Source organism: Clarias gariepinus, chromosome 19 (assembly GCF_024256425.1).
Source record: "Clarias gariepinus isolate MV-2021 ecotype Netherlands chromosome 19, CGAR_prim_01v2, whole genome shotgun sequence".
Lineage (NCBI taxonomy): Eukaryota > Metazoa > Chordata > Actinopteri > Siluriformes > Clariidae > Clarias > Clarias gariepinus.
In genome coordinates, this window is record NC_071118.1 from 27,246,778 (window position 1) to 27,260,910 (window position 14,133).

Here is a 14,133-nt window from a genome sequence, read left to right on the forward strand (position 1 = left end):
TTAGAGACCAGCAGCAATAGGAAATGTTAGAATAAACAGAAGAATAAACACATAATAATCGCAGTAATACATAATAAATAGAAAAAATATATAGAATGGAATGTACAGTATGTGAAGTCGGACCTGAATCTTGGTGCAAACAGTAGAGTTCAAACAGTTCAAACATGATTGTCCAAGATAAGAAAATATTGCACAAGTTATACTAATTACCAGTAATAATTAGCCTTCCTGAGCTTTAATAATAAATAACACAGTCTGGGTGGGGCTAACGCATGCGGGGGTGGAGCAAACCGCAAGTTTATAACCGCCTTCAGTTCTTAGCAGCAATGTTGGAATGTTAGTGGGGCGGATGTTGGACAGGCTACAGTTCTGGGGAAGTATATATATAGAGAGATAGGAGTGTGTTCATGGGAATTTTGGACCGTTCTTCCAGAAGCGTGTTTGTGAGATCGGACACTGATGTTGGACGAGAAGGCTTGGCTTGCAGTTTCGTTCTTATTCATCCCAAAGGTGTTCTATCAGGTTGAGGTCAGAACTCCAATCGAGTTCTTCAACACCAAACTCGCTCATCCATGTCTTTATGGACCTTGCTTTGTGCACTGGTGCGCAGTTATGTTGAAACAGGAAGGGGCCGTCCCCAAACTGTTCCCACAAAGTTGGGAGCATGAAATTGTCCCAATTGTCTCGGTATGCTGACGCATTAATAGTTCCTTTCGCTGGAAGTAAGGTGCCGAACCCGACCGGCGTTTTATTTAATATTTTGTATTAATTATTGTTATGTTAATGTTTTTGGGTTGTGGAACAAATCATCTGAGTTTCTATTATTTTTTATGGGGGAAATTTGCTTCAATATACAAGTTTTTTGATAACTGTACTATACATATTTTAAATACATTAGTTAAACACTGTTCCAAAATTATACACTTAGATTAAGCATTCATTGTATGTGCATCTGTCAGCGCCCTTTTTTTTTTTTTTTTTACAAAATAAATATTTAACATTCTATTATGAAGCAACACATTGTCTAATATTTACTGTACGTATCTCAACTGGTTTGTCCCTCCTTATACAAAGGCAATTAGTGCACGGCTTAAGGTCAAAGGTAAAAAACTGTTTCTGTTGACATTGATAACAAGTTTACCGCACAGTATTACACCCAAACATGGGCCTTAAGCCAAAGTGTTGTTATAAAGTTGGACTTCCCCTCCATTAAAGCTAAACCGTCTATTCCACTTAACTCCAGTGTGTAATGGAAAGTCTTCTTTAAAGGGTGGAGGTTATTATAACAGTCATAACAGTTATATGAGCATATATGGATTTATGCCCATACGGATTCGGTTCAGCTTAAGTCACAAACTCATCTCTAAGAGATTTTCCCCAAGTACCAGCATCGTCAGCATGACGTTACACCCTGAGCCAAACCCAGTCTCTATTTTTCTATATAGAGATCCTGTTTTCAAAAAGGTCACTTTATGGAAAGAACTGTTTAGAGATCTGTTGCACACAGTCATGTGTTTAGTTCTCTACAGCATAAAGCACATGATTAGTGCAGATTACTCTGAATTAGCTAAACATTAAACAGGCCACTATGACTATTTTATTTCTTTATTTATTTTTTAAAACTAAGGTACAATGTCCGATTATAACCCAAATGAGATATTATACAATGTTTTCTTCTGGGATCCACCTTTGCGTTGAATACACAGATATGATGACTGCGTTCACACTCCCAGCCTGAATTGATGTGGTCCTAGATAAGATAAGATATATATCCGATAGATAGTCATGTGACTTGAATGAGAAGAGATCGGATTATAATGAGAATGAGAATTATATTTATTTATTTATTTATTTATTTATTAATCACTTGGATGAATCCTTCATTCTGACAGCACTAATGTTTATTGTAGACAACCACACAAGGGTAATTGTTCCTAAGCCTGCCCTGGGTGCACTAATTTTCCTGTATGTTGCCCTCACAGATTCCTGCAGCTAAGCTTGGATGTACATTTACATTCCAATAAAGGTTACTGATGACACGCCTCTGAAGTTTGACTTTTTGCACCATTAAAATACTTATAGGCAACTAGTTCTCATATCTTCTTCTCCATGAAACATGTTAATGCTCAGTAGTACACATATACGGTTCTTTAATGTATTTGCGTTGGACTAAAATGCATTCTTTTTCAATTGCCATATACAGAATCCCAAATCACTATGGCCGTTAAAAAATACAACAAAAAAACAACACATTTTCTTTCTCTTTGTTTATGAGGTGTTGGTGCAGTATATAGGCCCGTGGCACAGCCTAAACTTTTATCCTTAATGCTTTTTTCCCCCCTCACGTTACTTTTACTTTTATACTTTAGGTAGTTTTGAAACCAGTACTTTTACACTTTTACTTGAGTAAAAAGCTTGAGTCGATACTTCAACTTCTAAAGAAGTCTTTTTAAACCCTAGTATCCATACGTCTACTCCAGTAATGGCTTTTGACACCACTGGATAAGGGCATCTGCTAAATGCCATTTAAATAAGAGTCATCTGTAATTACAAACATGAACCCTCATGACATGCCAATCCAACCTGACTCAAAATAATCTGAACTGAACAATGTGGCTTGTACTGTAGAGCACTTTCTTTGCATTTGTAATACAACCTCAGGTGTTTTTAAAGCTTCGCCTTTAGTCATTGTAATCCTTATTTGATTTTTTTCTTTTGTCTCTTTAGCGGCTCAGCATTCCCAGGGAAGGTTTTCTAAGAGGAAAAAAAGAAAGAGTCCCTTTAAACCTCATTAACTTAGAGCACTTTGAGTATGCGAAGGTATGCACAAGTGTTTCTGACGTTCATGTTTCATGTGATGGTGAATCACACAGCAAAGAAATAGTTTTTGAAGACAATGTATCATCAGCTGACAGGTATGAATTGATCTGAATCAGCTAAACACACACACACACACACACACACACAAACAAAAAGCTAGTCTGAAGCCATTGACTACAGTGTGACTGGTAAAGCCATCTCATTCACCGTGAGTCATGTTAAATGTTCATTGTGTCCTTGTGGTACGACAGGGAAGGCTGAATGGAAGGGTTGTTTTTCCTGGGAACCATGTGTGTGTGTGTGTGTGTGTGAGTGTATCACATGATATTGTTTGGTGCCTCTTCACAGAAAAGGAAGATGCATAAAAAGATGTTGTTTCCTTTTTTTTATGCTTTACGGAAAACAGATCAGTTACACTGTTACACTACAAAGCTGTCCAGAGATCAAAGGGTTTACTCTGGAAGGTCATAGTTAAATTAGGATTGAAACTCTTTTGTTGTTTGACTCGGCGATTATATGGTGTGAAGTGGCACTGAGGGGATTACGGGAGCTTGGGATTATTTTCCCATTACAGCACATCCCAAGCGGTTTACTCCTCTATTCACTCACTCATCGTCTATACCACATCATCCTGTGTACAGGGTCGAGGGTGGGGGGGGGGGGGGAGCATGATGTGGAGTACACCCTGGCCAATCAATCACAGGGCACACACACACTCATTCACACACCACAGGCAATTTGGGAACGGCAATTAGCCTAATTTGCATGTCTTTGAACTGTGGGAGGAAACCGGAGAACCCGGAGGAAACCCACCAAGCACAGGGGGAACATGCAAACTCTCTCTCTCCTTTTTCTCTTGAAATTATTCACTCACCCGGTCATTATTTATGCTGCCTATTCTTGGACAGGGTCTCAGGTGGCCTGAAGTCAATCCTGTGTGAATTTGGAAACAGCAGTTAGCCTAGGATGCATGTCTTTGGAATGTAGAAAGAAACCGGGATACCCAGAGAGAACCCTCCAAGCATGAGGAGATCATGGAAATTTCATGCACACCAACCCGGGGTGGGAATCGAAACCGGATTTTGGAGGTGTAACGGCCAAACATTTCAGCACTAATGGAAAGCATGTATAATGTCTTAGTTTAGACTTACTATTTATACACTTATGGTTGGAATCTGTCTGTCATACCTCAAGCACTTGTACAAACCTGTACTCGATATCACCTCGAGCACACAACTGTGCCAACTGTGCGTTTGTCTGTTATTACTCAGGTTATATAATAGGTTTCCAATTTAAATGAGATGCATATTCACCTGCATGCTACAGTAGGGAACGCTCACTGTGAAAACAGTGATTAATACAAGGGCGTTCGAGTCAAACCAGGATTTCTCGTGAAAACTATTGTAAGGCATCACGTTCCTGGGAGGCCGGGCCGTCTGATCGTGGCTCTGGCATACTGACAAAACTTTCTACCTTGATGGTGTCCAGGCACTAGTGAAACACTGGGATAATTAGTGCATGAGTGTATCAGGGGATTATACAGAGAAATTAAGGAAGTTTTTACTCTATTCTGCACTATTTCGACTTGATCGCCCCTTGTAATAATTAATGAACTTTCATTTTTTACCCTTCACAATATGAAAAAGTACCTAATATCACTACAAACAGAAAAAGGAACATGTCACGTGCCTTTAAAAAAGATGGGAATTTTTCCCTCTCCATAAAAGGCAACATGTGTTTTGTGGCGGTTGACGTTTATTGATGCAAATCAGTTATTTTGGCGCCACCCAGTGGACAACATTGTGAAGCACAGTCCAATTTTTCTCAGAAAAAAATGCATTTCACATACTTACAAAATAAAATAAGGGGAAAATAAATAATCAACAGGAGAAAACAGTAATTAACACAGTTAGCGCTTGCAGACTAAACAAGACAACTCAATAAATAAAAGTAATTTCATGGACAGAAGGGCTGTATGTGGTGTTATTGCAGTTCACTTATCAGACAGCAGAGGGCACTAAGATCACAAACTGCACCTTTAAAATTAAATGAAAAATGAAAATTGTCTGTAGAAACTTTATGTCCTGTATTGGATTTCATAGTTTTGGGGGAATTGATAACTTTCCCAAGCCACAGTGTTGTCTCTTCTGCCTCCAGCCATCAGGGGCAGCGTGCTATTGACTCGCACAACTTGAGGTGCTGTTACAGCAGGGCGTTTGGGATGGAAGGCATGGAGGTCTGTGAGTTGGGTATCGTTACACATAATCAAGAGTTTTATAAAGAATTATGACACATTTTAATTGTTTGCTAATGAAATTCTTTTTAAACTCCCAAAAAATCATTCACTCATGCATCTTCTATACTGATTATTCTGTACTTTGGGCGCAAGGCGGGGTACACGCTGGATGGGATGCCAATACATTGCAGGGCACAGACACTACAGGCAATTTGGGAACACCAGTTTTCCTACTGTGCATGTCTTCAGACTGTCAGAGAAAACAGGAGTACCCTGAGGGAGCCTACCAAGCACGGGGTAAATATGCAAACTCCAGGGACACAGACCTGAGGTGGGAATCGAACCTGAACCCTGGAGGTGCAAGGCAACACTACGCCACCATCTCGAAGAATCACTGGAAAAATATGAAACTTTTTTGTTTGGTTCATAAAAAGAAAAAACATGGCCTAAGAGTAAAACATTGCAGCATAGCGCCACCATCAGGTCAGTAGGGCCTGTGACTTTTGCCTGAGTAGAGGAGGGACTACTACTTACCATTACTGGCCAATTATACTAAATGTCATGTCTGTACCACTTACGGTTTGGCCAAAAAAGATCAGTTTAAAAAAAAAGTCTTAATGAAAAAAAGAGAAACTTGTTATTTATTTTTTAATCTATTAATTTCTATATAAAATAACATTTAATTAAAAACTCAACAGCCCAGAAAAAATATTATCTTAATACAAGTCTGTTTAATGCAATAAAAAAATAATAAAGAACGTAAATGTTAATCAATTAAAAGACTGATTATAAATAATAATAAAACACTTATGCTTTTATAATAATAATAATAATAATAATACATTCAAACCCTTAAGTGCGAACTGAGCAGCACAGAAAGAGGTTTATTCTGTTCATATAAGCCTATACAATAAAATCAGACAAATTATAACAAATTATAACAAAATTTTTCATAAATGCTAATTAATAAATAGGCTGATCATAGAAAACTTGGGTTTATTTGAGCAAAATATAATAAATAAATATATAAATTAATAGACACTCAAATATATTTTATTTTTCATTCTTAATATCTAAAACTTGTAACATAAGTTATGTAAAAAAAACAACAACAACAACAACAACAGACATTATGATCCACAGACACTGCTGCAAGAAAAATAATTATTGCATTATAATCCAACATCTATGCTAATCATTAAACAAATGTTTCTAGTCACCTTGGGTTAAAGTACGCATGCGCAGAGCTGGAGCCGCTGAGTGGCGCTAGTGCGCATGCGTAAACAGAGCTCGCATGCGCAGTTCGGTTGGGGCAGGGGATCGGGTTTGTAGCAGAAGCAGAAAGCAGCGTTAAAAACACACACACACACACACACACACTGGACTTATCTGCAAATACCGCCGAATAATCGGGTGTGTTTCCGAGTCGCTGTCCCTTCACGCAGCTCAACGCGAAACTAAAGTAAGTAACTTCTCCTGCAAAGGATTTCGGGTTTGTTTCTTTTTTTTAAATGCGGGAAATTTAATGGCTGGTTGTGTTTCTGTGACTTTACAAAGGGGCGTGTTGAGAAGACGAGCTCGAGCTAATGTGTGTGTTTAATCTGTGTGTGTTTAGCTGCACTATTTGTGTGTGTGTGTGTGTGTGTTGTGGCATGATCATACGTTTGTTACACACGATTATAAGCGGTATTAACTCAGCAGTGAGCCTTTACAGGGCCCGAGCAATCAGTCCCGCCAGTGTGTGTGTGTGTGTGTGAGAGTGTGTGTGTGTGAGAGTGTGTGTACGCATCCCGCTGCTGCTGCTGCACTAACACCCCAGGAGAGGACCGCTGCCAAGGCTGTTTAGGGAAAAGTAGCTGAGACAAGCTCACAAAGTCTCCAGGTTACGTCATAACCACCATTTGCATATTTTATCAACGTCATCATCCCTCATTTGCATATAAAGCATGTTGCACCTAAACACATAATTACAAAAAAAATGCATACAAAAACATAATCATGCGTTTATGAAATTGTCAAACTAGTAAAGATGGGGGGGGGGTGTCGATTGTTACATATCGCAATTTTTGTGTGTGTATTGCAAAGAAAAAATCTAAAATCTTGTTTTAAATACATTTTTAATTTATAGATTGGTTTTTGCATTTGAAGTAGTACAATGTTGCAGTTCCTCTATGATCCTACACTTTAAACTATTCACATACTGACAGGCAGCGCAGCGTCCCGTATGGTAAAAGCAAATAAGTTATATTATTAGATAAACTTAGTTAACTTTGTTTAGAATAGTAACAAAATCTTAAGAAAAAAAAAACAAATATCGAATCTGAATATTAAAAAAAAATTGTGAAACATACAGAATCGTAATACGAATCGAATCATCAGCTAGATATCGCATTGATAAAATCGGACCAGGAGTGCCCTCGTGATTGCTGTCGCTACGAGCTAATACCGTATTCACGAAAAAGTTCACATTTTGTATTTTACGAAATTGGCAAATTAACTGCTCCAGCTGTGTTAATTGAAGTAGTTTATGAAGTAGTTGTGTTTATGAAGTAGTTGACGTAACTGTGTGTTTACAAAGCGGTAGACTCAAATATTTATTTATTAAAAAATGTATGTCATTTTATTCTATAGTGTATCTAATCGATTTTATAAAAAATATTTTTAATTGATGTATATATAATTTTGTTTAGAATTGTAACAGAATCGGAAAAAGAAATATTATTGAACCGCTAAAACCTACAGAATCGCAATAAAAACGGATTTTTCACCAAGGTATCGTAAAAATATCGTACAGGGAGGTCCCTGGTGATTCCTGTTCCTACAAGCTAGTACTGCATTTATAAAATAATTCACATTATATATTTTTGAAATCGCATTCGAATTACCTAATTATGTATCTACAACATTGTCAAGGTAAACTTTAAAGCTAACTTAGTATTTACATAATCATCAAACTAACTTAATATTTATGAAATAGTCCAGCAATGTACGTATTTATGATTTACTTGAGGTAACTGTGTTTACAAAACTGTCAACTTAAATATTTAAAAATTGAGGACCTTTTGATTCTTTTGAAGATGCACCTAGATTAAACAATCTTAAGTTCGAGTTGTCGGTTTTTTTGCAGAATGCGCTTGTTTCTATAATTATTGAGTCAGCTTTTACTGTATTTAGAAAATAATCAAGCCCCGACTTTTTTATATATTTACAAAAGTAGCCAAATTAACTGGTAACATTTGAAAAACTATTTATTTATATATAGAGAAACATAATTAAGCTCTCTGTTTTCATATTTGGAAAAACTGAACTAAACTAACTTTTTCCATCAGTACAAACGAGTCAAACAAACTATTTGCGTCTTTAGAAAAACAGTCAAGCTATCTGTTTTTACGTATTTGCAAAAATAGTCAAACTTACAGTACTACATGCGTAAATTGAAACCATCAAACTGACTTTAAGTATTTGCAGAACAGTCAGTGTCATTGCATTTTTTAAAAATATTTTTTTTTTATTTAGGATTCTTTGAGAAAAATCTAAATGAGTTTGTTGTGTATTAGATTTCCATAAACCAGTTAATGTTGTCTGTTTTTGCAGCCCATCATACTGTAAAAAAAAAAAAAAACGCTTCAGAAAAAAGTCAGAAAGAAACTTAATATAAAAAATTAACAGAGAGAACAGCAATGCATTTATGACATGATTATTTTTTCATAATATATGGTGCAGTATCTGCAAGGATGTGTGCCATGCTGTGCCCTGAGTGTATTGTTCTGTGTGTGTGTGTGTGTGTGTGTGTGTGTGTGTTAGTTTTGGATGAACTGTGTTAAGCCCAAGCTGGGACTTGGGTTCTGCTAATCTGTTGCGTCTCAGTTCTATTTGTTTCTCCGCCTACGAGGGAATTAGTGAGAGACAGGACCGACTTCTGGAGGCAGGGAGACTCCCAAAATTCCTCTATTCGCCAGGAATGGGCCCAGGCACGGATTGAGGCGGCTCTCTCAATTCATTCTTCACTGATGTAGTGATTTAACCCTGAGTAGTAAAATCTATTTTTTAAAATTTATTTATTAATTTTTTTCGGCTGTTGCATTTGCATTTTTGAATCACTTTCTCTCTCAGGACTGAATTCACAGGAGTTTCCTAACCTTCTCCTCGTCTCACTTTTCCTTCCACACCCTCACATGCTCACATCACTCTGGAGAGGCGAAAATCTGTTTCTCATTTCAATTGTCATTTTTTTTTTTTTCCTTCCTCCTCTTTGCATTTTCTCCTTCTTTCCATATCCTCTTACAGTGTGTCAGTTTATTTCCTTAGAAAGGAAGTGTTTGGTTTTTCGTTCCGGACGAAGCAACCTGGACGAACCCTACAATACGAAGATCAGCGAGTTCACAAGGGCGCGACGTTAAGAGAGACAGCTGACCAGATATCGTATCATAGACTCTCACTGGGACGCATTCCACCTCGTTTAGTCGCGCATTCATTCATCTTTGATAGACACTTGAATCCTGGTCAGGGTTTCTCCAGATATCTCAGGGAAAACTTAAATCTCAGGAGGACCAGAATCGGAATTTCCTGTACACGTTAACAATTAGATTGTCATCTTATTTATTATTCAAACGTTGCGATCTTTAATATTAGGTAAAAAATTATTCAGAAATAGGAGATACAACCAGATTGTAGCTCAATAATCTGATTATGCAGTGCATGTATACTGAAAATCTATTGGATTTTTTTTGTTTTTGGTTAATCAGAATCGTACGTTTTTCCTAATATCTACTCACTAGCTATCTAAATTCTGAGAACGGAGTTGTATCAAGTAAATAAAAATTTGGGATCTTAGAGAATGGGGGGAAATCGATTTAGTTACGCAATTCTTTCGTTCCAGCACAGTGACACCAAAACGTTTAATTTATACGTTTGCATTGATGTGATAAAATGTTGCTATTTCTCTATAATCCTATTTCTCTGAAATCACAACATCATGTATGTGTTTGCTAAGTTTGTTTAGAATTTTAACAAAATCTGAAAAAAAAACTTGTATTGGGATTTTTCTAAAATAGAATCGCAGTAGTAGATCTGGTTTTTATGTTTTATAAAACTTATTCTTTATTGCTACCGTAAAATTTTTATTGCCTTTTAAAATAAGTGAAGTTAAAGTAGGCTTGTACGTAAAAGACAAAAACTAATTCTGAACACTGCCACAACTTTTACTATTTATTTAGCCTATTTCTTTTCTCTGTGTAAACATTTTACAGTAAAACTGATCCTGTTAGAATACGGCTAGTCAAGTCACTTGCGTAAACGTGTTACGTCCTTTTAAATGTCAAACTCCTGCTATGTTATTAGAGTTGTTTAACGATGACATCGTGGACGCTACATTATAATTATGCGCTCTGTATTTAACACCGGTTCCCGTGGTTCGTTCGTGTAAAAGCCACGATTCATGCAAATACGACACGCGCGGTCACACGGAGCGTCTGCGGTCGGTCAGGTCGTCACGAGGATTTCCTTCCGGGCCTGGTTCGTATAATTAAGCATTCGTGCTCAGAGAGAGATCATGCTGCGGTCTGATAAACAAATCGCAGAGCGACCGTGTGACCCCGATGGTGTGAGGTATCTGTTGTATGTGTGCTATTCTGAAGGCCGGGCCCAGGAGCACTACATTTAGCCCACACTTGTGGGTGTGTGTGGGGCTGAAGTGTGTCAGGAATGTGTACCCTTCTGAACTGCCGTAAAGCGGGATAAAAAAAAGTGGGATGCGTAAAAGGAAACGGAAAAAAAAAACACACACACAAAAAGAACAGCTCCGTTTCGGTTTTTTATATATTTCATATATAATGACCAAGACTGTTTTGTTTTTATTTAGTTTTTTTCAAAGAAATTGTTTTACTTTTACTTCTCCAGTACTTATTTTTTAATTTTAATAACATTCAAAGACTAGGCTAATAAAGGAAACAAAAGGACGATGATCAGAAATAATTTGTTCGTTGTTGACACTTATTTGTAACGAGTGATATAATAAAAACAAATCGGGGTATCAGAATATTTTTTCTTTAATATGTACAGATCAGGAGGTACAGTTTATTACAAATTTTTATTAAAGCTTGCGAAAATTTGTTTTCTACCTACAATTAACATTTAAAGAGTCAACGTGAAGTTTAAAGTAACATTGAGAGAAGAAATTAGAATGTAAAAATAAGTTTTAATAGTAATAGTTTAATATTAATCACATTTATTTTGTCATAATGTTTGTTTAAGCTCTGCATTTTTGAATGCTCTATTATTTCAAAGTCTAATTAGCAGCAAATTCTTGTGAGATTGTAATAATTTGATATAAAAACTACGGATCTCTCAGTCAGAACATCATCTTTAAAAAAAATAAAGTATTGCGACACTTCCTCACCTTATTAGTGTAGCATATTTACTTAGCTAAACAGTTATGTTATTTCTGTCCCCACTAAAACAAACAAAAAAACAACACAGGTTATTATTTTACCACAAAACTAGAAGGTATAAAACATCTTTTAATTTGATTTTAATTTGCTTGTTAATCCTAGTTCATGTCAAGTGTACACAATATACGCGCAAGTCGTTACTATAGAAACGATAAAGTATAAAAACGTGCATTAATATAAACTTGTGATCTATTCTGACCAATCAGATTCAAGGATTTCTCAGCGTGATTAAATATTATCCAAATGCAATCAGGATGGGTAAATTCAGGCAGGACTCTACAGTACCTTTGGTACTTGGCACATTTTGTGAGCACAAACTTGAGCATCTTTTGCTTCAGGAGTGTTCGAGGGGGGGAAGCCAGTGGCTCAGATTTATTGCATGTATTTAAGAAAGACACCAAAGAAGCAGCGGGATCTACTTGTTTTCTGTAGTTGTGTTGGTTTAAAACCACAGACATGACCACACCCAGACATGTTTTAAGAGACACACACCCGCGCTGACCCCTCCTTCCCCTCGTCGCATCTGTTTTGTGACACACTCGAGATAGCAGGCCGCTTCCACTTCCCTGTTCTTATCTGCCTTACAATGGAGACGTTTGTGAATAATTGATGCGTTACACACCGCACCTAACACACTTTACCGTTTTTGTCATACACTGAACAAACCTGCACCTGGTTCGTGGTGTGTTCACTGCCTGAGGGACGGTGTACATTGTCTGTGCGTGTGTGTGTGTGTATACACCTGTTAAGTTGACAAAGATTTCTTTCATTCATAAATCAAGATGAAGAACAGGTTTAAAAAAAAATAATTCTATCGATTAGACGTTTCAGGCTTAGCCGCGCTCTCCAGCGAAGAATCCGCTTCACGCTCTGCTAAGCTCATGGCGCTCGGCGTAACCCGACTCCCTGCAGACGAACTCCGTAGAGACTGAAAAGCACTTTGCATCCGCTGTGCGCGGACGTTTCTTCGACTAGGAGGAAGGGTGTGGATCGTTCTTTCTTTCGCTGAGGTGTTATTATCGCATCACTAATCTCTGATCTCGGAGTGCTTCGCGTATAATTACTTGATGAGTTAGAAGATTAAGAGCTGAACTAATGTTGCTTTTATAATACGCAAGCTGAAAATATTGTGCAGGTTTAGCGTAGAGAAGTGGAACGCCACGCCTCACCACGCCTCTTTTGGTCGGATGATAATCACAGAGGACACGCCTCCTCTCACAGAGTACACGACTAAAGCAGCAAAGGACTACAGGCAAAATTTAAGCTCCATCAGCGCTTTCAGTATTTGCAGTTTATTAGAGAATGACGTCATAATCAATTAACATCCTTAAAAAAAAAAAGTTGTAGCTTGTCACGGAACGGATCACAAACCCCAAGGTTCAAATTGTGTCATGGTTTTTGGTCAGTGGGAGTTTTATGCCTTTTTTATTATTATCATTATTTATTATTATTATAATAAAAAAAAAAGATTCAGCAGTGCATGTCGGGATTTTGTCAGTGTGATCTGGCAACCCTGACAGACACATATCGAGCAAATGAAAGAGAGAATTTCTACAAGTGAGCTACACTTGTGCGTCGTTGATTAGTTTTATGTAAATTCATGTCTCAGGAGTGTTTTTTTTTTTTTTGCACTCCATGTTGCACTCCATTAATTTGCCTGTCCGAAAAAGTGTTCCCACAATCCTCAGCTCCAAATGAAAAGGACGATTGAGGAAAGTGTGAAGTGCAGGTCGGAGTTGCAGCTCCAAAGTGGTGGAACAAATCGAGCAGCGATTTGCGAAACAAGTTTCCGACACGACCAGTTACTGTAGCCTTGAAAGCTGTTCATGGGTTTCCATGGTGATGTCGATTTTGTTTCTATAGCGACCATCGTGAAGGCTCTTTCTCTCTCTCTCTCTCTCTCTCTCTCTCTCTCTCTCTCTCTCTCGCACTTGGATTGATTTCAGACTTAAGTTGTTTTGTTGGATGTCTTTTTAAATCATAACCTTGAGAAAGTAAGGGAGATACACAAAGTGGTTTCATCATCACTGCTCGCTTTTAAGCTCGGGATCTGGAGTGGATTATTATTACCTTGAACATGAATACATAAAAAGATATGCAATAGTTTGGTGCATGCCACGCCATGTCACTTGCAAAAAACATCAGATTTTGTCTGTACTGCTTTTTGAGTTGTTTAACCAGACTAGGTGTGTAACTAGAATTACATTAGCGATTATTTATATATATATATATATATATATATATATATATATATATATATATATATATATATATATATATATATATATAAATAATCGTATAACGCTAAGTAAAGCTAAACTGTTTAGCTAAGTTCTAATTTCAAAAGAACAAAGCCTATTAAAAAAACACAAAAATTTATTTAGTAGCTTGTACATAAATTGTATGTAAATTCCAAAAAACTTTAAAAAATCTTTGTGTGTTCTATTACTCCACAATTTTAGCAAAAATCTTCAATGTACAGACACGCCCACTTAACAATTATATTATATGTAAAGATTGTAACAATATCTACCTTAGGATTTTTATAAAATTTTGATCCTTACAGAATCGCAATACGAATCGAATCAGCACTCGGGTATCATAATAATATCGTATCGGGACGCCCCT

The 14,133-nt window shown here is 37.0% G+C and overlaps 1 protein-coding gene across 11 annotated transcripts in view; it reads left to right on the plus strand.

The window, feature by feature from the left end:
* Window positions 1-6,376: 6,376 nt before the first annotated feature.
* The window catches only part of add1 (adducin 1 (alpha)), a 40,064-nt gene continuing 32,307 nt past the window's right edge, over window positions 6,377-14,133 (plus strand). For all 11 annotated transcript variants that reach the window (XM_053478186.1, XM_053478193.1, XM_053478187.1 and 8 more), the window contains exon 1: window positions 6,377-6,518. The gene's annotated coding sequence lies outside the window, so the exon portion shown is untranslated. The remainder of the gene's footprint in view (window positions 6,519-14,133) is intronic.